Below are 24,314 nucleotides of genomic sequence, written 5' to 3' on the forward strand. Positions count from 1 at the left end.
TTTTAGACTTCAGAAGTCGGCCTCAACAATGTTACCGAAGTGGAGAGTCAAGGTTGGAAATGGACCTAAGAAATTTTATCCATTTCTGGAGTTTGAGTTGTTCCAAATCCTATGTTACAACCCTCCGAGGGGATAGCCGTCGCTAAACGATTAGCAAGGTTGCCTAAAGTCAACAAGCAGGTGCAACATAGGAATCTCAAAGTCCAAACCAACGGAACAGACCGCAGGACATGTTGACACATATCCTTCACCCACTTACTATGAACTACTTCCCCTATTCACCTTGATCTTGACCCATACATACACTTTCTGAATGGAGATCACTCTCATGGTAACACGAAGCGTCGTATGAATCTCACGGTGTGAAATTTCTAGGGATGTGAGAGTTGAAATAAATATATCACATATTTGATTTTACAATGAACAACTTCCCCTTATTCACCTTGATATTGACTCGTGCAAACAATTTCTGAATGGAGGTCACTTTTAGGGTGACACGAAGTGTTGCATGAATCTCACAGTGTGAACTCTTTAGGGACATGAGAATTAAAATGAAAACATTATATATTCGATTTTACTGTGAACAACTTCCCCTATTCACCTAGATCTTGATTCATGCAAACACTTTTCCAAATGGAGGTCACTCCCAGGGTAACACGAAGCGAAGCATGAATCTCGATGTGAACTTTTAGAGATGCAAGACTTAAAAACAACATATCATATATATTTATTAAATTCCTACTGAAGTGTTCTAACAACATATCATATATGTTTATTAAATTCCCACTGAAGCATTCTAACAACATTTCATATATGTTATTTAAACTTCTACTGAAGTGTTCTACTAATTGTTTGAGTATATTTATACTCAGGTTTATTCTAACTAGTTAAAAAACCTAAGTCTGTGTGGTTTATCCAAGAATAATGCTTATAAATGAATTTAACCTACGATATCTAGGTGATAAACTATTTTATTACCTCACATTGCTCACGTACGCTTATAAAATTGGTTAACAACACTCAATTATATGGCTATAATCCTTAGGTAGGAGATGTTCCATAGACCAACTTAAAAACCTCCAGTCTTAGATAGGATTATATATTGGTTGAGTTTGTAACCGTGATTTATAAGATAACGACCTATTTTAACTATTAAAACAAGTGTTTAACCTATGTGAGCATGCAGTTTATCTTGGTTATGGACACATGTAACATGCTTCCTATTGGTGGAATTTAAAATCTACATGGCATACAAAATGCATAAACATGTTTTCATTTAAATATAACATACATCACATGCATAAATATTTGAATAACACTGATATGGTTCAACTTTGGCATCCTAAGCAAGTAATAATAACTAAATTATTACAAAACATGTCAAAAGAAGCTTCAAAACTGTGTTCCAAACCGCACGAACTGACCTAAACCGGACCTCCAGACCTTCAAAAGATGTTGAATTGGTCCAAGGATGGCTGAACCAGACTGAAATGGTTGAAAATCATTCGAACTAAACCTCCCACGCGAACCAGCTCATGAACGCGTGCATTGCTGGGCTGGGATGAGCAGCGTTAAAATGTTCGTCCCAGTGTTGCGACGCCTTGGGCTGTAATATGAGCAGCATTGCAACGCTCTAAGGGCAACGTTGCAACACTGCCTGGCAGAAGCATCTTCTCCAAAAATTAGTTGTTGTGCTTTCTTGCTTCAATCTTCAAATTACAACCTAATTTTGTCAATTAAGAGCTAATTAAAAATTTAACTTGGGAATCGAAGAGAAATCTAATGCCAAAGTTGATTAAAGCACCATATCAGTCCTTAAACATGCAATTATAGAAATTCACCCACCCAACTCAAATTAACATTATTTAAAAGCTTAAATCATGCTCTGGTACAAATTGATAGGATAAAGAATCATAAAACAGAAGTAATCATAATTAATAAGCACTCTAACTACATTTAATTTGAGTTCTAAAAGCATGAAAAAGCATATTTTATAGAAGAGGGTTTCAAAACCAACATACCTTTGAAGAATTCATCCAATCCAAGTTGCTCTTCACGAAATTTTAGCTCCAAATCTACAGTGAACCACTAAGAGATCTTCTCTACTATTCTCAGCCTTGAATTTGAGTGGTGGAGCTCATGATTGAAGTGAATTTGTGAAAGGAATTGGTGAGGGCTTTTTGAGAAAGAAAACCAAAAACTAAATTTCTACAACAATACTCTTTTTGTTAAGTATCCTTCTCCGTTCTTTGATCAAAATTGAGGTGTTTTATGTATCTAATACATGCAATTGATCAACTCTAATGCTGATAGATACCTCAATTTGACCTTGGAAATAGTCTAGGTGTTGCTGTGGAAATTAATCCACCTCCTACTTCAAAGAATGTGAATTTTTCCACTATCACAATTTCCATTTTTAATTTCCTTTCGATTTATTTCAAAATTAAATCAATTTCAAAAAAATTCTAAAATTGATTTGAATGAGAAATTAATTTGATTTTTAATTAATTAAATAATAATTTAATATTAAATATTAAATTAAACAAACAGTTAATTTATACATGAATCATATTCAAGTAATCAAAATCTAAATCAATATTTAAATATTTTAAACTCTCAGATTTCATTTAATTTCGATAAATTAAACATTTAATTATATTGAATATAATTATATAAACCTTAATTTGAATTTGAACAAATTAAATTCAAACCCTAATTTGCAATTTGAATACTTTAAATTGAAACCCTAAAATCAATTTTGAATATTTCAATTTGAACACTTCAAATTGAAATCATTTCAGATTCACGCAATTTACTAATTCAAGGTGTTTATGTTTTACGAGCTAGTAGAGGGATCTTACGGACCTAAAGATCATGAGCTCCAATGATTTGAGATTAATTGGCTAAAACTCTTTATATCGAATAAATCAATATTCGTTAACTACCGAGTCACACCACTATAGCTCGATAGTTGCACTCTCCTCACTATAGATATATTTGTGTCCACTTGATTTAACCATATTCAGTAAGTCGACCCTTCACAGGCTGTTCTTAATAACTGTTGGGTCAAATGCTATTTTATCCCCGAAATTATATCTTGCTCCTTAAGTTCCACTGATCCTCTAATGAACATTCGGTTTGTGATCCAATCACTAAACTGGAACCCTCTCGGGCCAATGAGAGTGTGGGACCCTTTGTTCAAGACTTGGGTTCAACACTTAAGAGAACAACCTTCCTCCTATCCCTAATTTGGGTATGCATGAATTTCATCTTGCATCCTATGTCCCCAACTATCTACCCGGTCTTACCCCTGAAATGGGAGGCTTATTAAGCTGACGCTGTTGAGCCAACCCTCACCTATGCAAATCTAAGGATAATCCCAAATAAAAAGAAGTTCATAGTTAGCTCAGGATTAAGATCGAGTTTCCTAGGTCATCTAAGTGAAATAGTCAGATTTAAACAATAAATTTCTTTATAAAATAAGAGTGACTTATTTCTTGATCTGATCTTATGCAAACTCATTACATAGGACGCCCTCACTCCTCATGTCAATACATGAACGAATCAGGATCACTTCGTTTGTAGAACCTTACAACAAATTGTAACAACTACGGAGTGGACCGCATCCAATAGTGTTACCAGAATAAAGCACCCAACCTTATTCGTATACTATAGACCGTTTTTTGCTATTTACTTGAACTTGGTCCATCTTTATGTCTCCATATAAAGTTCAAGTATTCATATAACAACCATGGATCTTAGTTTATTGGATTTAGTCTTTACAAGTGCAATTTACAAAATTCAATAACAACTTTATTGAATAAATGTCGAATAGCATCTTTATTAATAATAGAAAATGTTTAACTTTACAAACTACGAGTTGTAGGGCATGCAACCCAACACATAGATGCAGCGAAGGTTATGTCATGGAGATTATACTCTCTATGAGTTTGTGTAAATGCTTTTTATATAATCTTATTTATTGATAAATTGTTAAGTTTTTTTTTAGTTTCTTACTTCTAATTATGCCAGTGTTTATGGTGTAATGGATTTCTCTTGATAGTGTATTGCACAGCTTGGCTAAGGAGTTTTCATAAATCTATGAAGTTCACTCATGGTCATGGAAAGTCGACGAGATGAGTCATTACTCAATCAACTATTATCAAAGTCAGGTTTGTCTAATTTAATAATTTTTCAAAAGTAGAAAATAGCATCCGAGTCGAATCATCACAAATTTACATGTTGCACTCTAAAAATTGTTAATGAAATGATCAATAATGTTTCTCCTTACTGTATATTGATTCTAACGAACTGGGGAAGGAAAACAGGATAAGAATGTGTTTAGATAAAGTGATGCATGTATTTTTAGTTTGGAACGTGTCTGTGAAGACAAGTATGCCACAAAAATCATTATGAACAAAGTTTATAACTATCAACCTTGTAGATTTAAAATAGATTTCTCCATGTGGTGCTTTATACGATGGAGAGACCATGAAGAAAGGACAATTATCAGATGGTCCAAATGCATGTCATCCTATCTATTTAATTGGTTAGCTTATGAAGACAATAAAATGGGTTATGTCACTCACTTTGTAGAATTGTGTGGAACAAGGAAGACCAAGAACATCTTTAGAAGAAAAAGTTTGATCCTAATTTTCTCTATATGAAATATATATCACATATGATATTCATTTAACCTTGAAATTTCATAGTGATGTCTTAGCGTAGAGTGATCTTTTATCATCTTTGGTTTCTCGACTTTCTTAAAATTATAAACAACTTTCCATAATGAAAAGGGATAAAAGTTTAGGAAATACACAAACAATAAAACTCTCAAATTGAGAGGAAAAGAAACAGAAAAGACACGAACAATAAAACATCCAAATAAAGATAAATTTTCAAACAACTTCGACAGCCAAGTTTCCTTCAAAAGAGGTAGTGCTTCCTTGTATTTTATTGATCATTAAATACCTTGTTAAAAATAGAATGTCAACTAATTCTTGCATGACCTTCTTTTTAGGGCTAAAATGCATTATGCAAATAATTTTCTCTATGGATCCAATAAATATTTGTTTTTGCTTTTGTATTTCTTTTTTTATCCTCTATATAAGAAAATCCGAAAGTCCATTTGACAAACAATCATTGCTATTTTAGGAAAGTTTGGAAGACCGAAAGTTCTATCTTGTTCCAACCAAATTTCCCAATAATTAGCCCTAGAAGCACTAAGTTATACTCTAACAATAGGATTTACCATTTAATATGTTGATTTTGTACTCATTCCCTTTAATCTAGTTTTACTTGTGATTATGTTCTTAAGAAAAATTTAGTTTGCAATAATATGAGTATATGTTCTAGTGTTTGATTTAATTGGGTTTTTTTTTTTTTTTTTTTATCTTAATGTATTAGGTTTTAATCTAATCCACGTGTATGTCAAATGATTGGTTACTTTTGTTACTTTTTACATCAGTTTGTATAGATCATTGGACACCCCAATATGCAGTGGAGCATGGTCATGTAAAATGAAATCTTTATTTTATAGTAGGTTCAGTTATATTATCAAATATTATTCTAGAAAATATCCTTGAAGGCATGTTCTCTTAATTCCACATTAAGTTACCCTCTCCTCACCTTCAATAATGTTTGATTTTTGTATTGTGTGTTTTTGTAGTATTTGGATATGAAATTGATGATTTCATATAAGCTTTGAAGAATGGCTGCCATAGAGCACAATATTTGGGTATTCTTCAACAAGTACTGATAGGAAACATATGTGAAGTCTAAATGATGTAACTGAAAGAAACTATAAAGATCACTTTGTATTTTTTTTGTATGTACTATAATGTAACTTGAATTGATTGTATGTGACCTGAAAGTAGTACAAATGTAAACCAAAAAAAAAAAAATTGCTACGAAAAGTTGTGTTGTCACACCCCCTCCCAGTTTGCCCTTTAAACCGGAAGAGAAAATGACGGCAGCAGTTACCGACCTAGGTGCCAGTACTTACCACCTAACTTAAATGAACCTGCTTAAACCTGAATATGCAATGACTTGGTACAACGCATCCATGCAATTAAACAGTGCAAGCATTAATCATAAATCCAAAACAAACAAGCATATGTCCAACTAATATAAAATGACCAAAATAACATGTGTCCCAAAATTTAATAAGTTTCACAAGTCCTCAACTCCTTTCCAAAAGTGTGTACATCAAAACAAGTTTAACCTAAGCTTCTCTCTAAGGTCTTCAAACTTTGGGTGGCAAGCTGCAGGGGATTCAACCACGAGGAAACTGATTGCTACCTGGAAAAGGGAAAACATTTGAAAACTGTGAGCTGGTTGCCCAATGAGTGACACATAGAAATACATTTCTTCTCAAATATTTCATTATGATTTAAAGTAAAATAAATAACATGCTGAAAATAACCTCAAGCAACTTGCATGGTGTCATATATTAATCATAGCGTTATAATCAATCATGCTAGCAAACCTTAGTTGAGAATAAGCATTCTTAACTCAAGCTCCAACCATCCATTCAAGGCCGTGAGACCCATAATTTGGTCCATTACTTAAGACTGTGGCCAGGAGCGTTGGGATTGGTATCCTAATTCTCTCGATGGTCTCGTAGTTTGTAAACATTTTGTAGACACATTGTTATTAATAAAATAAATGTTATTTTATTTTCATTTACTCAAATCCAATAAACTAAGATCCTTGGTTATTTCATGTAACTTAAGCATGTATGTGAGACATACAACTAGATCATGCCTTAAGTAATAACCTAAATGGTCTGTAGTATAAGGATAAAGGAGGGATACCTTATCCTGGTGACACTACGGATACGACCCACTTTGTAGATGTTACAAGTGTTGTAAAGTGCTACAAATGGTTTAATCCTGACCATTCATGTGGAGACATGCGAGCGGGAGTATCCTATACAAAGAGTTTGTATAAGACCGGACCACGAGATGATTAGTCTCTTTATATAACACCATTCATAATTGAGATTTACATTTCACTAAAATGACCATGAGTGACATGACCTTAATCCTAAGTGAGTTGGGAACTTCTGCCTATGAGGGCGGTCCTTTTATTAGTATGGGTGATAGTGGCCAGATTGCCAACTCAACAAGCCTACTTTTTTGGGGATTCGTCTGATTTAGGAGCTGGAAACTCAGCTACATAAGACGGAATTCACTCTTTCCTCGAAGCAAGGATAAGTAGATAAATTGCTCCCTTAAGGGATGATTTCGGGTCTTGAACATAGTGGCCACACTCTCTCTTTGGAAGAGAGGACTCAGTCATAGTAGAACTATGACTTATTGTTCATTAGAGGAATCAGTGGTACTTAAGGAGTTAGATGTAACTATAGGGGCAAAACTGTAAATTAACACAGTTATACTTACGAGCGATTTGTGAAAGGTCATCGCACTGTTGATTGGTTATATGGGCACAAAAATATATCTGTAGTGAGAAGAGTGCAATTGTCGGTCTTTAGTGAAGTATCCGGCAGTTAACAGATGGTGGATCTCGTGACTAAAAAGTTTAGTCAGTTATTTACGTATTGTTGGAGTTTCAAACTGAGGTCCTCTTGGTAGCTCAATGGATTCAAATTGAGAATCAGTTTTTGGGTTAGTTTGAAGTGTTCAAATTAATAAGATGGAATTTGATTGTATATGATATAATTAAATTGGTTCAATTATATGTGATGTAATTGATTTGATGTATTAGATATATTAATTGGAGGAATTGATATAAATATGATTTATATTAAATAAAGGAAAAAAGAACTATGGTTTAAATATTACATATGATGTGATATTAAAACTATAGATTATAAATATAATATGATAAGTTAGTTATTATATTTATTTATAATAAAAAACAATTATGAGATAATTGTTTAGTTAGTTATTTTCTCCATTAACCGTGCAAGTGGGAGGTTAATTTCAATTTTGAATAACTAAAGGATAAAATGAAAAGAGTTTTCATTTTACGAACAACCGCTTCATTTTAGTGAATTGCTAATCGTTTACTCACGAGAGACTACACGATAGCCCTCTAGCGAGAGACTAAATGATAGTGTAAACGATTGAGCGAGATTTACTAAACGATCAAGTACTCTCAGTCTATGCGATAAACAGAACCTTTCTCCTACTTACTTTATTGTATAATTTGATCATTTTCTTCCTCCTTCCCTCTACCAAATTCACACAGAGCCCACACCTCCTGGATTCTCACTCCGAGAATACAAAGGTTGCCAAGTGGTAGTGTCGAAGGGTTCTTGTTCAAAGAGTAGATTGTTTGTGATCTAAACGACAGCGAGAGATTGGACAGATGATTGTGATGACAGCGAGAGGTTGTTGTTTAATTGCTGACGAGAGCACGAGATTGCTATCCAATTGTTCACGAGACCGAGAGATTTCTAGAAGAAGAGTTCTTTAAAGATATATCTCTCAATTCCTTTTGTATTTGATTAAGAAAACATGTTGTATTTTTGTGTAAGATGTATAACTATTCTTGTATGTTTGTGAGTGCATTTATTCTTGCACAATGGGCTTGGAAAGATCTTGCTTCCGCTCAAGGAGATCTCTGTTTAGATTTCCTTCAAGTGGTATCAGAGCCAGGTTCTGATATTCCAAATCCATTGTTGTATTGAATTGCATTTACATTCTTGGTGGGTGTTAAGCATATCTAAATTATGTTTAAATGTTAAATGTATTTGTGGATGTGGATTAATGGAGTTTCTGGGATGATTGCCTCTGGTTAATAATTTCTTTTACATTTCAAAGTTAATTGTAAGGGCCCTATGTTTTTGGGCATATTGACTTGCTATCGAGTCTGTAATTCAAAGAGTTTGAGTTTGTTGAGTCGCTCGTGATGAAGCTTCAAGGCATGGAGATGCAAATTACTTCGAGGAAAAAGAAGACCAAGGGTTGGTCAGATCGTGTAAATGATGGTTGAGTATGGGATACTCATTGCATGGTACAGGCGCGCACTAAACGATCGTGTAGGCCAGCATGCTTCATTGCATAGTTACTAGCTGCACGATCGCTCGGTAAGTGTTACTTAGCACTTGCTCTTCGATAGTCTCGATGATCATGGTTCATAGCATAGTAGTTGTCTACATGATTGTTTAGGCTTGCGTTTAAACTTAGTGCACTGCACGATCGAGTGGCCTTCATGCTTCATCGCATAGTCAAAGGCACTCGATCATTGCTACACAATCGTGGTTACTCGACTAGCATTGCTAGACGATCACAAAGAAGGCTTCGCCTAGGTGGTTCAAGACCTGTCTCTTATACACATCTAGATGTGTATAAGAGGTGGCCTTCATGCTTCATCGCATAGTCAAAGGCACTCGATCATTGCTACACAATCGTGGTTACTCGACTAGCATTGCTAGACGATCACAAAGAAGGCTTCGCCTAGGTGGTTCAAGACCCAGTTCGCTTATTGAACCGGTTTACTCGATGGTTCAATGTAATAGATAGATTTATTTCCTATTTTTTAGGCTAATCATCCCGGTCCATTAATTGTGGTAAATGTACATGAGATGTATGTTTAAATTATATGTCATATTGTATGCCATATAGTTTTAAACCCACCATAGGTTATGCATTGGTCATGCATCATCTATATATTGTAAGAGTTATGATATAGTAGCTTGCATGATTAAATTACATAAGAGCATGCTCATGCATCATATAATATAAGAGTTATATTTACGCATGCATTATGCATATTCATGCATCATCTTTATATTATAAATGTTATAGATGTATTGCTTTGCATTGTGGTTGGTTTTAGTTGTTTCCTGTTATAAGTGTTATAATGGAAATTAGAACTAAAATCAATAAGAAAGAGTTACATGTGAACTTAGGTGAACTCATGTTTTAAAAGGGTTTTAAAATTTGATTGAGATAGACCTAAGTTCCTGGTTCCAATGAGATTAGATACCTATGTTTAATCTTTTGAATTAGTTTAATAGGATTAAATTGATTTCCATAAAAGATTAAATTTGTATTAAATTTATCTATAAGGGACCCTTTTGTCTAAGGCGGGTTCTGTCTAGGCTGGGGTATTTAAGCTGGCGGAAATGGAACACCCCTACCTGGGAACCTACCTAGAAAAGTGAATTAGATAGATTTGCTACAAGCATGCAACAGATGACCAAAGACTTCGTTAAAGAGTTTAATGAATGATGATCAAAAGTTGTTCAGCTTTCCAAAGTAAGAGTTACTTTTGGGCAAACCAAAAAAGTCATTTAGTTAAAATAATTAGCCGTGTTTTTTCTAAGTAAACTAAACCCTAGGTTATAAAATACTCAGTGGGAGGAAAAGATATATATGATATGTCAATTTCACTCACATTTCTCCCTGAATGTTCACGCAGTGAGATTCATGTTTGGCCTCGTGGTGCCCTGGGAGCATCCCCCTTCAAATGGTGTTTGCATAAGTCAATATCAAGGTGGACGGAGAGAGTATTTATAGTAAGTGGGTGAAAGATGTGTGTCAACATGTCCTGCGGTCTCCTTCATTGATTTGTACTGTGAGATCTTCTTGCATGGTCTCGTGGCATCCTGGAAGCGTCCCCTTTCGGATGGTTTGTGCAATTGGTCAATATCAAGGTGAACTCCAGAAATGAAGAGGGTTACTTTAGCTTTTGTCCCAATCGGATTTTTTCCCTTCGAATTGGCTACATGGGGCAGAACTCTAGGATCTAAAATGAAGGGTCACATTTACGCGAAATTGTTAAGCAAGTTAATGATTTCTTGACCAAATCAATGATGGCTAGTTGTTATTGGAACATGAGTTTTTCTGGTGTTAGATACTGGTTGAGAGTACCTCAATTCAAAGGAGGGATAAATTGACTACCCTTCAGTGGCTTTTGTCCTAAACCACTAAAGCGTCATTGCAAAACTAGATGTCGCACGGGGTTTATTTAGATTTTGCTAAACCAGATTGGATTTTGTTTTTTCAAGAGTATTTGCTAAAATCTAATGTAGATCAATGTGTTTATTTTTTCAGTAACATGTATGATTTTCCATTAGTTGCGTCTTTTAATTTGACCAATTACATACTTTGGAAAGAGTCTCTTAAAACATATTTCGTGGTAAACGACCTTGAGTTTTTCATGGTTGAGGAGTGTCCTCAAGTCCCGACCCTTGATGCACCAAAATGTTCATAATGCATATAAGGTGTGGATGAAGGCTATTTGATGGCCCAACTTCACATTTTGGCTAGCATACCTGATGCATTAGCCAAAAGGGTTGAGAACATGGTCATTGTATATAAGATCATGTACTCGTCGCAAGAATTGTTTGAACGTCCGTTCTCACTTTTTGAGCAAAAAGGGATGGATGATAAAGAAACCAGTAGTCTCAGTTCCCAAGATAATCTCCAGTCTTTCTTGAATGTCAAGGGACTAAAAGAGAAAGCAATTTTTGCTGACTATGAAAAAGTTAATCGACGAAAATTGTTCTCTGAAATGGAACTTGGAACTTATTTAGGTTCTGATACTTATCCCACTACTCTCCAAAAGAGGAAGAAGCCTAAAGATAATAAATGTGATTTATTTGTCTTGAAAACGTGTTTGGTAGAGAATGATGATTATGCCTGGATACTTGATTCAGGTGCTACTAACCACGAAAGTTCTTCCTACCAAGGATTTAGTTCCTGTAAAATATTAGAAGATGGAAATTTGACTCTTTGAGTCGGTACTGATGAGGTTGTTTCAACTATTGCTATAGGCAGGCTGAAGTTGTTTTTTGGACAAGAAACGTTATCTGTTATTGGATAATATTTATGTAGTTCCTCATATAAAGAGGAACTTAATTTCAGTTTCTTGTCTGATTGAACAAGGTTATACCGTCTGCTTTTTTTAGAATAAATAGTTCATTTTCAAGAATGGTATGGAGATTGGTTTTGGTTCAATAGAAAATAACTTATATGTACTAAGATCGTTAGTCATAAAAGCCTTGCTTAATACTGAAATGTTCAAAGCAACGACAACTGCAAAAAGACCAAAGGTTTCTCCTAAGGAAACACCGATCTTTGGCATATAAGGTTAGGTCACATCAACCTCAATAGGATTGAGAAGTTGGTGAAATGTGGATTTCTAAATGGTTTAGAAGAAAACTCATTGTCGGTATGTGAATTATGCCTTGAAGGCAAAATGACCAAACGACCTTTTACTGGAAAAGGTTATAGAGCCCAGGAGAACTTGGAGCTTATACATTCAGACCTCTGTGGTCCAATGAGTGTTAGAGCTCGAGGTGGGTATGAATATTTCATCTCTTTTATAGATGATTATTCAAGATATGGGTATCTATACCCAATGCAACATAAGCCTGACACTCTTGAAAAGTTCAAGGAGTATAAGGCTAAAGTTGAAAACTTGTTAGGTAAGAAGATAAAAACACTACAATCTGATCGTGGTGGAGAGTATATGGATTTAGAATTTCATAACTATATGATAGAACATGGAATCATGTCCAAACTCTCAGCCTCAGGTACACCTCAGCATAATGGTGTATCAGGGAGGAGAAACAGAACCCTATTGAACATGGTTCGGTCTATGATGAGTTATGCTTATCTTCCAGACTCGTTTTGGGGATTTGCAGTAGAGACTACATGTTCTATTTTGAACAACGTTTCCTCAAAAAGTGTTTTTGAAACACCTTTTGAGCTATGGAGAGGTCGTAAAGGTAGTTTACGCAACTTTAGGATTTGAGGATGTCTGGCCCACGTGCTTGTGGCTAACTCTAAAAGATTGGAACCGCATTCAAAAGTTTACCTCTTTATAGGCTACCCCAAGGAAACGAGGGGCAGATACTTCTATGATCCGAGTGAGAATAAATTGTTTGTGTCGACAAATGCTATTTTTTTGGAAGAAGACCACATCTTGTTTGTAATTATGGGATTAGTGTCCTAATTCTCCCGGAGTCTCGTTGTTTTTTATTATGCACATTGTTTTATGAATAAAATAACTGTTATTTCATTCCGGCATTTACTCATATCCAATTAAAAAAGCTCCATGGTTATCTTATGTAAAAAGTATGTATATGTGATATACAAGTGGATCATGCCTTAAGTGATAAACTAAATTGGTTTGTAGTATAAGGATTAAGGTGGGATACCTGATCTTGGTGACACTACGGATGCGACTTGCTTTGTAGAGGTTTGTAAGTGTTGTAAACTACTACAGATGGTAGATCCTGACCATTCATGTGGAGACATGCGAGTGGGGGCGTCCTATACAAAGAGTTTGTATAATACCGAACCACAAGATTACTAGACTCTATATATAATGTCGTTGATATTAGAGACTTACATCTCACCTAAGCGACCATAGGTGACACGACCTCAATCCTGAGTGTTTTGGGAACTCCAGCCTTTGAGGGCGATCCTTTGATTAGTATTGGTGAGAGTGGCCAGATTGTCAACTCAACATGCCTACCTTTTTGGGGACTTGTCTGATTTGGGAGCTGAGAACTAAATCCACAAGAAAGAATTCACTCCTTTCCCGAAGCAGGGATACGTAGAGAGATTGCTCCCTTAAAGGCTGATTCCAAGGCTTAAACATAGTGGCCATAACTTTTCTTTGGAAGAGAGGACTCAGTCATAGTAGGACTATGACTTATGTTCATTAAAGAATTCAGTGGTACTTAAGCAATTAGATGTAACTATAGGGACATAACGGTTATTGGTCGAGCTATACTTACGAGCGATCTGTGAAGGGTTGTCGCACTGTTGATTGGATAAGATGGACAAATAACATATCTGTGGTAAGAAGAGTTCAGTTGTCGGTCTTTAGTGGAGTGCCTGGCTATTAACGAATGGTGGATCTCGTGACTAAAGAGTTTAGTCAGTTATTCACGTACCATTGGAGCTTTGAGCTACAGGTCCATAAGGTCCCCATGGTAGCTCAATGGATTCAGTTGAGGATCAGTTCTTGGTGTTGATTTGAAATGTTAAAATTGACAAGAGGTATTTCGATTGTATGATATGATCGGTATGAAGTATGAGATATATCTAGTGGAGGATTAATGTAAATAAGATTTACATTAAGTGTCATGGAATAGAAAAAGAGCAATGGTTTGTATGTTTTATGAGATGAAATATTAAAACTATAGGTTATAAATATAATATGATAAGTTGGTTATCATTTATATTTATAATAATATTAATTATTGGATAATTATCTCTTTTTATCTAATAACTAATTGAGTGGGAGGTCATTGGTAGTTTCATGGTAACCGTGAGATAAAAGAAAAAATGTTTTCCTAATTTTAGTAAGGTTGGTAAAATTTTGTGATTTCGAGAATTCCTCTCTCGGAAATATTCTCATGGAAGTTGTTAGGTAAATAGAATTTACTAAGCGATAGCTTGTATAAGGTAAATGATCGTGGAGTGTTTGTAGGCGACAGACACTTAGCTAAGCGATGAGCTAAACGATCGTATAGCTTTTGTTAGACGATCGCCTAGCTTTTCCTATATGATTGAGCATCGACCTATACGATAGGTTCTACCATCTCCCACTTGCTTAATCATTTACACGATTTGTTTCCTCCTATGTTCTGCCTCAAACCAAGTCTACATAGAGCCCACCCTCTAGATTCTCACACCGAGAATATCAAGGTAACCTTCTTGGTGGTGTCATACTCAACTCGATACTGTCAAGGTTCTATGGAGGCCGTTCGTGTTGTTGGGGTGTTCATGATCGAGGCGATCGCTGAGTTTGAGTGCGCGATGTTTGTGCAGTGTAGCGGTCATGTTGGACGAGCATTCTTGTGTAGCTATGTTGCTGTGATCGAGCATTCGTGATCAAAGAACTTGCAGATGAGTCTACAAAAGTGTGTAGCTTTTGTCCTTGATCTTATGTATTACATGATGTAATTTCTGTATTTAATGCATAACCGTTGTTTCTGTTTATAATTGTAATTGTAAGTTCATATACGATTGTAATTTGAAATGATCTTTCCACTGCTCAAGGAAATCCTCGTGTTCGATTTTCTTCAATTAGTATCAGAGCCAAGTTGTTCTGTATTCCAAATTTCAGTTCGGTTTTGAATTTCTCTTACAGTCATGGTGGGTTTTCCGTATTTGTATTTAATTGTTAAGTGCATCTGTGGATGGAATTGATGAATGTTTTTGGGTTTAATTGTCTTTGTTTAAAGCTTTCTTCAATTAAAAATTGTTAATTTTTAAGGGCCCCTATGTTTTTGGACATAATTAACTTACAATCGAGTCTGTAATTCAAAGAGTTTGAGTTAGTCGAGTCATTGATAACGAGCAGAAATGCACGTTATCATAGTACTATGTTCTTAAACAATGTTGGCTTGCGTTGATAAAAACATGTTAAATTGCATCCAAAAAGTATCAAATTCATAATATTACGGTCACGTGCGTTCATCGCATAGAAACAGTTGATTTTTGTGTTTTTATGCAAAACATGCGTTGACGCAAGGCGAAAATTGCAATCATAGGAAATCATTGGTCGAGCGCAGCATTATCGCAAGGCTTTGCAATGATTGTGTTTGCAAACATTTGCTCAAGAAGGATTGTCGCAACCTGGTCAATGCAACTTAGTGGGTGCATCTGGGTGAAAGGCACAATTAATCGTGATGGGACAGAAAGCTGATGATGGTTGAATCCGAATTAAGCTGACAGCCACTAACGATAACAAGTATATTCAGATTTTCAGTGACAAATATTTGACACATCAGTCGGGGAATTAAGGTCATCCCATCTGAGCAATCATAAGAGAGAAGCCGCCTTCACCCCGAAGCTCTATAAATACTAGAGGAATCTTTCAGAAAAAGGGTCCAACCAGTTCACCATCTTACGAGTTCATAGTTCTGTTGATAGTTTAGCCTAGTTCTTGGATTTTCTTTTATTTTAAGGTGGACGCAAGAGAAGAAGGTTGTGCCGAAAAATCGTTCCGGTAAGCTTGGGAGAGCACCGAAAGCTTCAAGGATAGAGAGAGGGCCAACGTCTGCGAAAGCAGGAATATCTTTTGAACCGAATAGAGATTTACAATGTAAAAGCCTCGATCAGTAAGGAATTGCTACCAGGCTCTCTACCTTTATCTTCCATTGTTATTTTGTACTCAACTCATTTATACAAATGGAATTTCCTTCTCGATATCTGTTCACTCTCTGTTATTTACGCATGAGTAGCTAAATCTGTTGAATGGGTTAAGAAGCATTTAGTTAGCACAACTGAAAGTCTTCATTCTATGCGATTATCTTGTATTATTATGCTTCATTCGTCCATTAGAGATACTCGAGAGGGTAGTCTAAGGACAGGATCTAGGCTTGGGAAAGTCAGGTTAGAATCTAAGCTCGAGAGAGTCAGATTAGAACGCATAATCAAGAGATAGGAGCTTAGGAATAAGCATTGTTTGCTATCAACGCATCGCATGCATCCAAGAGATAGGATATGATTGTATGCGGTCACCTTGCCTTTATGCATCTTGCATCATCGCATAAGACAATAGTAGAGACTTAGGAATAAGCTCAATGGACACTTTTGCATTCAACACATGCGTCCTAGACTTAGAAGTATTGCATTTTCATTGGAAAATGACTTGTTGTGCATGGTTGTAGCATGATCGCATAGTTTGACACATTCCCAAGTAACGCTAACTAAATACCTTCTCAACCGTTCATCCGCAGACTCGGTGCATCTATCACGCAACCCGACTTTTCTCAAATATGTCGCATTTATTTATTTTTCATCATCGCAAACAACAACCTCAACAACTATTGATTTATCCGGTTATCACAAAGTTTTCTAAAAATTACCAACGCAACCTGTTTTCACTAGTCCTTGAGTATGACCCTAGACTTACTAGGAAACTTAGTGGAGTTTACACTTGGATTCCGCTAAAGAAACTTAAGTGCTCAACGCATTTTTCACCATCGCATTTCATCCACAATTTCACATCATAAAATAACGCATCAGTCATTCGTGATGAACTTTTCGAAGCATGGAGATGCGTTTCTCAACGAGGAAGAAGACCAATACTTGGTCGTATCGTGTAACCTAAGGTAAACGATCGTTAGGATTTATCTAAACAATCGTTTAGATTTTTCTATACGATCATGTAGTATTTACTAAATGAGTGTTTAGCTAATGCTAAACGATGGGGTAAATCATTTACTCTATCACGTAGCATTGGTTGCCCGATCGCGTAGGCGCTGGAGGTAGACGATCATAGTGGGAGCATGTGATGCTCATCGTTTAGTAAAAGGCACGCGCTAGACGATCATGTAGTTAGCAAGCCCCATCGCTTAGTTACTACCAACATGATCTCGCGGTATACGATACTAAGGCGTTCACTAAGCGATCATGTAGGCGATGGTGCTTTGCCGCATCATAATCATTTAGACGATTGCGTAAGGTGGACGTTGTGCGGAGTGTGCTAAACGATCGCGTACCTTGGGCTTAATCGCTTAGTTAAAGGTACACGATCGTGTAGTATTTACTAAACGATCGTTTAGCTCTGGGAGCGTTGGTAAGGGATAGAGCGAAGTGTTTGTTTTATCATGTAGATGGTCGTGGGGAGTTTAGTACACGATGGTTGGAGACGCATTGCTTCGCCCAAGCGGTTCAAGACCTGGTTCGCCTGTTTAAACCAAAGATTGCTTATTTTTTGTATTAGTTAGCTTTTTTTTGTGGATTTAAGGCAATTTTACCTGGTTCATCAACATTTGTTTATTATACGTGTGATGTATGGTGCTTATATGTCAAAGTTTTTGACATATAGTTTAAAACCCACCTTAGGTTGTGCAATCAATCATGTATCATGTATTATAAATGTTATAATATTGCATGAAGAAATTACTTGAAAGCATGTGCATGCATCATGAAATATAAGAGTTATATTTTGCATGCAGTGAGCATTATCATGCATTATCCTTTTATTATAAGTGTTATAGTCTAAGGGTAAATAGAAGCATGTTATGCTTGTTTCATTGTTGTTTTGTATAGGTGTTATATAAAAGAAGTAGCGATGAAGAACAGTGCATTGAGCATGAAACTTAAGCTGTTTATAATCATTATGAATGCCTTGAATGTCTTAACGTAGCATTGTGGTTTTGGTTGTTTCAGTTTATAAGTGTTATAAAGGAAATTAGAACTAAAATCAATAAGAAAGAGTTGCATACGGACTTTGGGCAAACTCATGTTTCTTAAAAGGGTTTTAAAATTGGATTGAGATAGACCTAAGTTCACTGGTTCTAAAGAGTTTAGTAACCTAGTTTAATCTTCTAAAATCGATTTAATAGGATTAAATTGGTTTCCATAAAAGATTAAATTTGTTTTAAATCTAACTATAAGGGACCTTTTATCTAAGGCGAGTTCTGTCTAGGCTGGGGTTCTTAAGTTGACAGAAACGAAACACTCCTACCTAGGAACCTACCTGAAAAGGTGAATTAGATAGATTTTCAACAAGCATGCGACAATTTGGTCAAAAGCTCTGTTAAAGAGTTTAATAGATGATGATCAAAAAGTTGTTTAACTATCCAAGGTAAAAGTTACTCTTGGGAAAACCTAAAAGTCACTTGGTTAAAATCCTTAGCCGTGTTTTCTCTAAGTAAACTAAACCCTAGGTTATAAAATACTCAGTGGGAGGAGGAGATGTATGTGATATGTCTATGATTCCACTCACATTTTTCCCTGTATGTTCATGCCGTGAGATTCATGCTTGGCCTCGTGGTGCCTTAGGAGCATCCCCCTTCGTATGGTGTTTGCATGAGTCAATATCAAGGTGGACGGAGAGAGTGTTTATAGTAAGTGGGTGAAGAGCTGTCTCTTATACACATCTAGATGTGTATAAGAGACAGGTGTTTGCATGAGTCAATATTAAGGTGGAGAGAGAGTATTTATAGTAAGTGGGTGAAGGATGTGTGTTAACACGTTCTATGGTCTCTGTCATTGGTTCACACTGTGAGATCATTCTGTACTCCCTGTGTCACCCTAGGAGCATCTCTCTTCAGATGGGTTTTGTGCAGTTGGTCAAAATCAAGGTGAACTCCAGAACTGGATAGGGTCGCTATAGGTTTTGCCCCAATCGGAATTTTTCCCTTCAGATTTGCTACTTGGGGCAGATCTCTAGGGCCTAAAATGGCGGGTCACACTTACGGGAGATTGTTAAGTAAGTTAATGATCTATTGGCCAAATCAATGATGGCTATTCGTTATAGGAGGAGCAAGAGTTGTTCTGGTATTAATGACTGGTTGAGAACTTCTCAATTTAGAGGAGGGATAATTGACCTCCCTTCGGCGGTTTTTTTTCCTAAACCTTTGAAGCATCATTGTGAAATTAGATGTCACACGGAGTTCATATTAGTTTTGCTAAAACCTTATTGGATGTTGTTTTGTTTTACAACGGGTATTTGCTTAAAACCTAACGTAGGTCAATGTGTTTTTCATTTTCAGCGACTCGTTAGTATTTCTGTTCAGTGCTTTTAATATGACCGATTACATACAGTGGAAAGAATCGTGTAAGATGTATTTCATGGCAAACAACCTCGAATTTTTCATGGTTGAGGAGTGTCCTCAAGTCCCAACCCTTGATGCACTGTGAAGTGTTCGCAATGCATATGAGTTGTGGATGAAGGCTAATTCGTTGGCCCGACTTCCCATTTTGGCTAATACACTTGATGTTTTGACCAAAAGGGTTGAGCACATGATCATTGCACGCAAGATCATGGACTTGTTACACGATAAGTTTGAACGTCAATTCTTACTTATCGAGCACAAAGGGATGGATGACAATACCGGTAGTGTCAGTTGTTCTAACACTGATCCCACTACTCTCCAAAAGAGGAGGAAAGATAGTAAATCTGATTTATTGGTCTTAGAGACATGTTTGGTAGAGAATCACGATTCTGCTTGGATCCTTGATTCAGGTGCTACCAATCATGTCAGTTTCACTTACCAAGGATTCAGTTCCTGGCAAACGTTGCAACAAGAAGAGATGACTCTTAGAGTCGATACTGGTGAGCTTGTTTCAGTTATTATCGTAGGTAGGTTGAAGTTATTTGTTGACAAGAAACATTATCTATTACTGGATAATGTTAGAGGAACTTAATCTCGGTTTCTTGTCTCATTGAACAAGGGTATACTGTCTCTTTTTTTTAGAATAAAGTGTTTATTTTCAAGAATGGAATGGAGATTGGCTTTGGTTCAATGGAAAGTCACTTATATGTACTAAAATCGTTAGTCATAAAAGCCTTGTTTAATATTGAAATGTTCAGTACGGCCACAACAGTTAAAAGACCAAAGCTTTCTCCTAAGGAAAACGCTCATCTTTGGCATCTAAGGTTAGGTCACATCAACCTTAATAGGATTGAGAAGTTGATGAAAAGTGGACTTCTAAAGCATTTAGAAGAAAATTCCTTGCCGGTATGTGAATCATGCCTCGAAGGCAAGATGACCAAATGACCTTTTACTGGAAAAGGTTATAGACCCAAGGAAGCCTTGAAGCTTGTACATTCAAACCTCTGTGGTTCGATGAATGTTAAAGCACGGGGTGGGTATGTATATTTCATCTCTTTCATAGATAATTATTCAAGGTACGGGTATCTATACCTAATGCAACATAAGCCTAAAGCCCTTGACAAGTTCAAGGTGTATAAGACTAAAGTTGAAAACTTGTTAGGTAAAAAGATAAAAACATTATGATCTGATCGTGGTGGAGAGTATATGGACCTCCAATTCCAAAATTATATGATAGAGCATGGGATTGCATCCCAACTCTCGGCCTCTGGTACACCTCAGCAGAATGGTGTATCAAAAAGGAGAAACAGAACCTTGTTGGTCATGGTTCGGTCTATGATGATTTATGCTCATTTTCCAGACTCATTTTGGGGTTTTTAGTGCAAACTGCATGCTATATCCTGAACAACATTTCCTCAAAAAGTATTTTTGAAAGATGAGCATATGTGCTCGTTACTCACCCAAAGAAGTTGGAACCGCGTTCGAAGGTTTGCCTATTTGTAGGCTACCCCAAGGAAAAACTTCTATGATCCGAGTGAGAACAAAGTGTTTGTTTCTACAAATGTTATCTTCTTGGTAGAAGACCACATTCGAGATCATAAGCCATGAAGTAAACTATTGAGGGTTTAACAAGAGTTGTTGAACAAGCCGACAAATCAACAAGAGTTGTTGAGGTCGGAACATCTTGTCAACCAGCTCAAGAGTTGAGACTGCCTCGACGTAGTGTGAGGGTTATGAACCCACCGGATCGCCACATAGGTTTTACTAAAGCCCAAAACGTCATTTCAAATGATGGGGTCGAGGATCCGTTGTCTTTTAAGAAAGCAATGAAGGATGTTGACAAAGATGAATGGGTTAAAGCCATGAACCAGGAAATGGAGTCTATGTGCTTCACTAACATCTGAGAGCTTGTTGATCCACCTGATGAGGTAAGACCTATTGGGTGTAAGTGGATCTATAAGTGAAAAAGAGGCGTAGATGGAACGATGCAAACCTTTAAGGCTCGACTCGTGACAAAGGATTATACCCAGGTCGAGGGAGTTGACTATGGAAACTTTCTCACCTGTTGTCATGCTCAAGTCTATCAGGATTCTCCTGTCCATAGCCACATTTTATGATTATGAAATATGGCAAATGGACGTCAAGACTACCTTTCTTAATGGTAATCTTGAGGAGACCATCTATATGACTCAGCCAGAGGGGTTCATAATTCAAGATCAAGAACAAAAAGTTTGCAAACTTAATAGGTCCATTTATAGGCTGAAACAAGCATCTCGATCATGGAACTTCAGATTTGACACTGTGGTCAAATCATTTGGCTTTGATCAGAATGTTGATGAGCCTTATGTATACAAGAAGATCATCAATAGCTTAGTAGCTTTCCTGGTACTGTATGTGGATGATATCCTACTCATTGGGAATGATGTAGGGTGTCTGACTAACATTAAGAAATGGCTAGCTGCCCAGTTCCAAATGAAAGATTTGGGTGAGACACAGTATGTTCTAAGGATCTAGATCTTTTGGGATCATAAGAACAAACGGTTAGCCATGTCTCAGACATCGTATATTGATCAAATGTTGATCAGGTACAAGATGTAAGATTTCAAGAGAGGTTTATTACCCTTCAGGCATGGAATCATTTTGTCTAAGGATCAATGTCCTAAGAAACCTCAAGAGGTTTAGAAGATAAGAGGGATTCCCTATGCTTCAGCTGTAGAAAGCTTAATGTATGCAATGTTGTGTACTAGACCCGACATTTGCTATGCAGTAGGGATTGTCAGTCGATATCAGTCCAATCCAGCATTTGATCAATAGACGACGGTCAAGACGATCCTCAAGTATCTTCGAAAAACGAGGGACTACATTCTCGTGTATGGAGATAAGGATCTAATCCTTACAGGATACACAGAATCTGACTTTCAGACTGATAGAGATTCTCGCAAATCGACATCAGGGTCTGTTTCACTTTGAATGGAGAGACTGTAGTGTGGTGAAGCATCAAGCAAGGATACATCACGGACTCCACTATGGAAGTCGAATACGTAGCAGCTTGTGAAGCAACTGAGGAGGCTATTTGGCTGAGGAAATTCCTTTTAGATTTGGAAGTTATTCTAAATATGGATTTGCCTATCACACTTTATTGTGATAACAGCAGGGTTGTGGCAAATTCGAAGGAACCTCGGAGTCATCGTCGAGGTATTGGAAATTATTCCACATATAGATTTCCTTCATCATTACCCTTCAGGCATGGAATTGTTTTGTCTAAGGAACAATGTCCTAAGACACCTCAAGAGGTTGAAGAAATGAGACGGATTCCCTATGCTTCGGCTGTTGGAAGCTTCATGTATGTAATGTTATGTACTAGACCTGACATTTTCTATGCAATAGGGATTATCAGTCAAAAAACGATTCTCAAGTATCTCCAGAGAACGAGAGACTATATGATTGTGTATGGATATAAGGATTTGATCCTTACAGAATACACAAACTCTGACTTTCAAACTGATAAAGATTCTCAGAAATCGACATCAGGGTTAGTGTTCACTCTGAATGGAAGGGTTGTAGTTTAGCGAAGCATCAAGCAAGGATGCATCACGGACTCCAATAAGGAAGCTGAATATGTAGCCACTTGTGAAGCTGCTAAAGAGGTTGTTCGGCTTAGGAAGTTTCTAACAAATTTGGAAGTTGTTCCAAATATGTCTTTGCCGATTACTCTCTCCCGCTGTGGCAAATTCTAAGGAACCTCGGAGTCACCGAAGAGGCAAGCATATTGAATGGAAGTAACATTTGATCAAAGAGATTGTACATCGTGGTGATGTGATAGTCACGAAGAACGTGTTAGAGCACAATGTTGTTGATCCGTTTACAAAGGCTCTTACGGCTAAAGTGTTCGACGGTCGTCTGGAGAGTCTGGGTCTACGGGACATGCGGCACCTTGTCTAGGGCAAGTGGGAGATGATACTGGGGTATAAAGTATGCCCTAGTTTATTGTATATTGTACTTTTTTTTATATATTATATATTAGTCTCCCAAAGCATTAGGACAAGTGGGAGATTATTGGGATTGGTGTCTTAATTCTCTCGGTGGATTCGTAGTTTGTAAACATTTTGTACACACATTGTTATTAATAAAATAAATGTTATTTTATTTACATTTACTCATATCCAATAAATTAAGATCCGTGCTTATTTCATGTAACTTAAGCATGTATGTAAGACATACAACTAGATCATGCCTTAAGTAATAACCTAAATGGTCTGTAGTGTAAGGATAAAGGAGGGATACCTTATCCTGGTGACACTATGGATACGGCCCACTTTGTAGATGTTACAAGCGTTTTAAAGTGCTACAAATGGTTTGATCCTGACCTTTCATGTGGAGACATGCGAGCGGGGGTGTCCTATACAAAGAGTTTGTATAAAACTGAACCACGAGATGATTAGTCTCTTTATATAACGTCGTTGTATAGGTGACATGATCTTAATCCTGGAGTTGGAAAGTCCTGCCTGAGGGCGGTCCTTTGATAGTATGGGTGAGAGTGGCCAGATTGCCCACTCAACAAGCCTACCTTTTTGGGGATTCGTCTGATTGGAGAACTAGGAACCCAACTACACAAGACGAAATTCACTCCTTCCCTGAAGTAGGGGTAAGTAGATAAATTGCTCCCTTAAGGGCTGATTCTAGATCTTGAACATAGTGGCCACACCCTCTCTTTAGAAGAGAGAACTCAGTCATAGTAGAACTATGACTTATTGTTCATTAGAGGAATCTGTGGTACTTAAGGAGTTAAATGTAACTACAAGGAAAA

Source organism: Benincasa hispida, chromosome 2, assembly GCF_009727055.1.
Source record: "Benincasa hispida cultivar B227 chromosome 2, ASM972705v1, whole genome shotgun sequence".
Classification (NCBI taxonomy): Eukaryota; Viridiplantae; Streptophyta; class Magnoliopsida; order Cucurbitales; family Cucurbitaceae; genus Benincasa; species Benincasa hispida.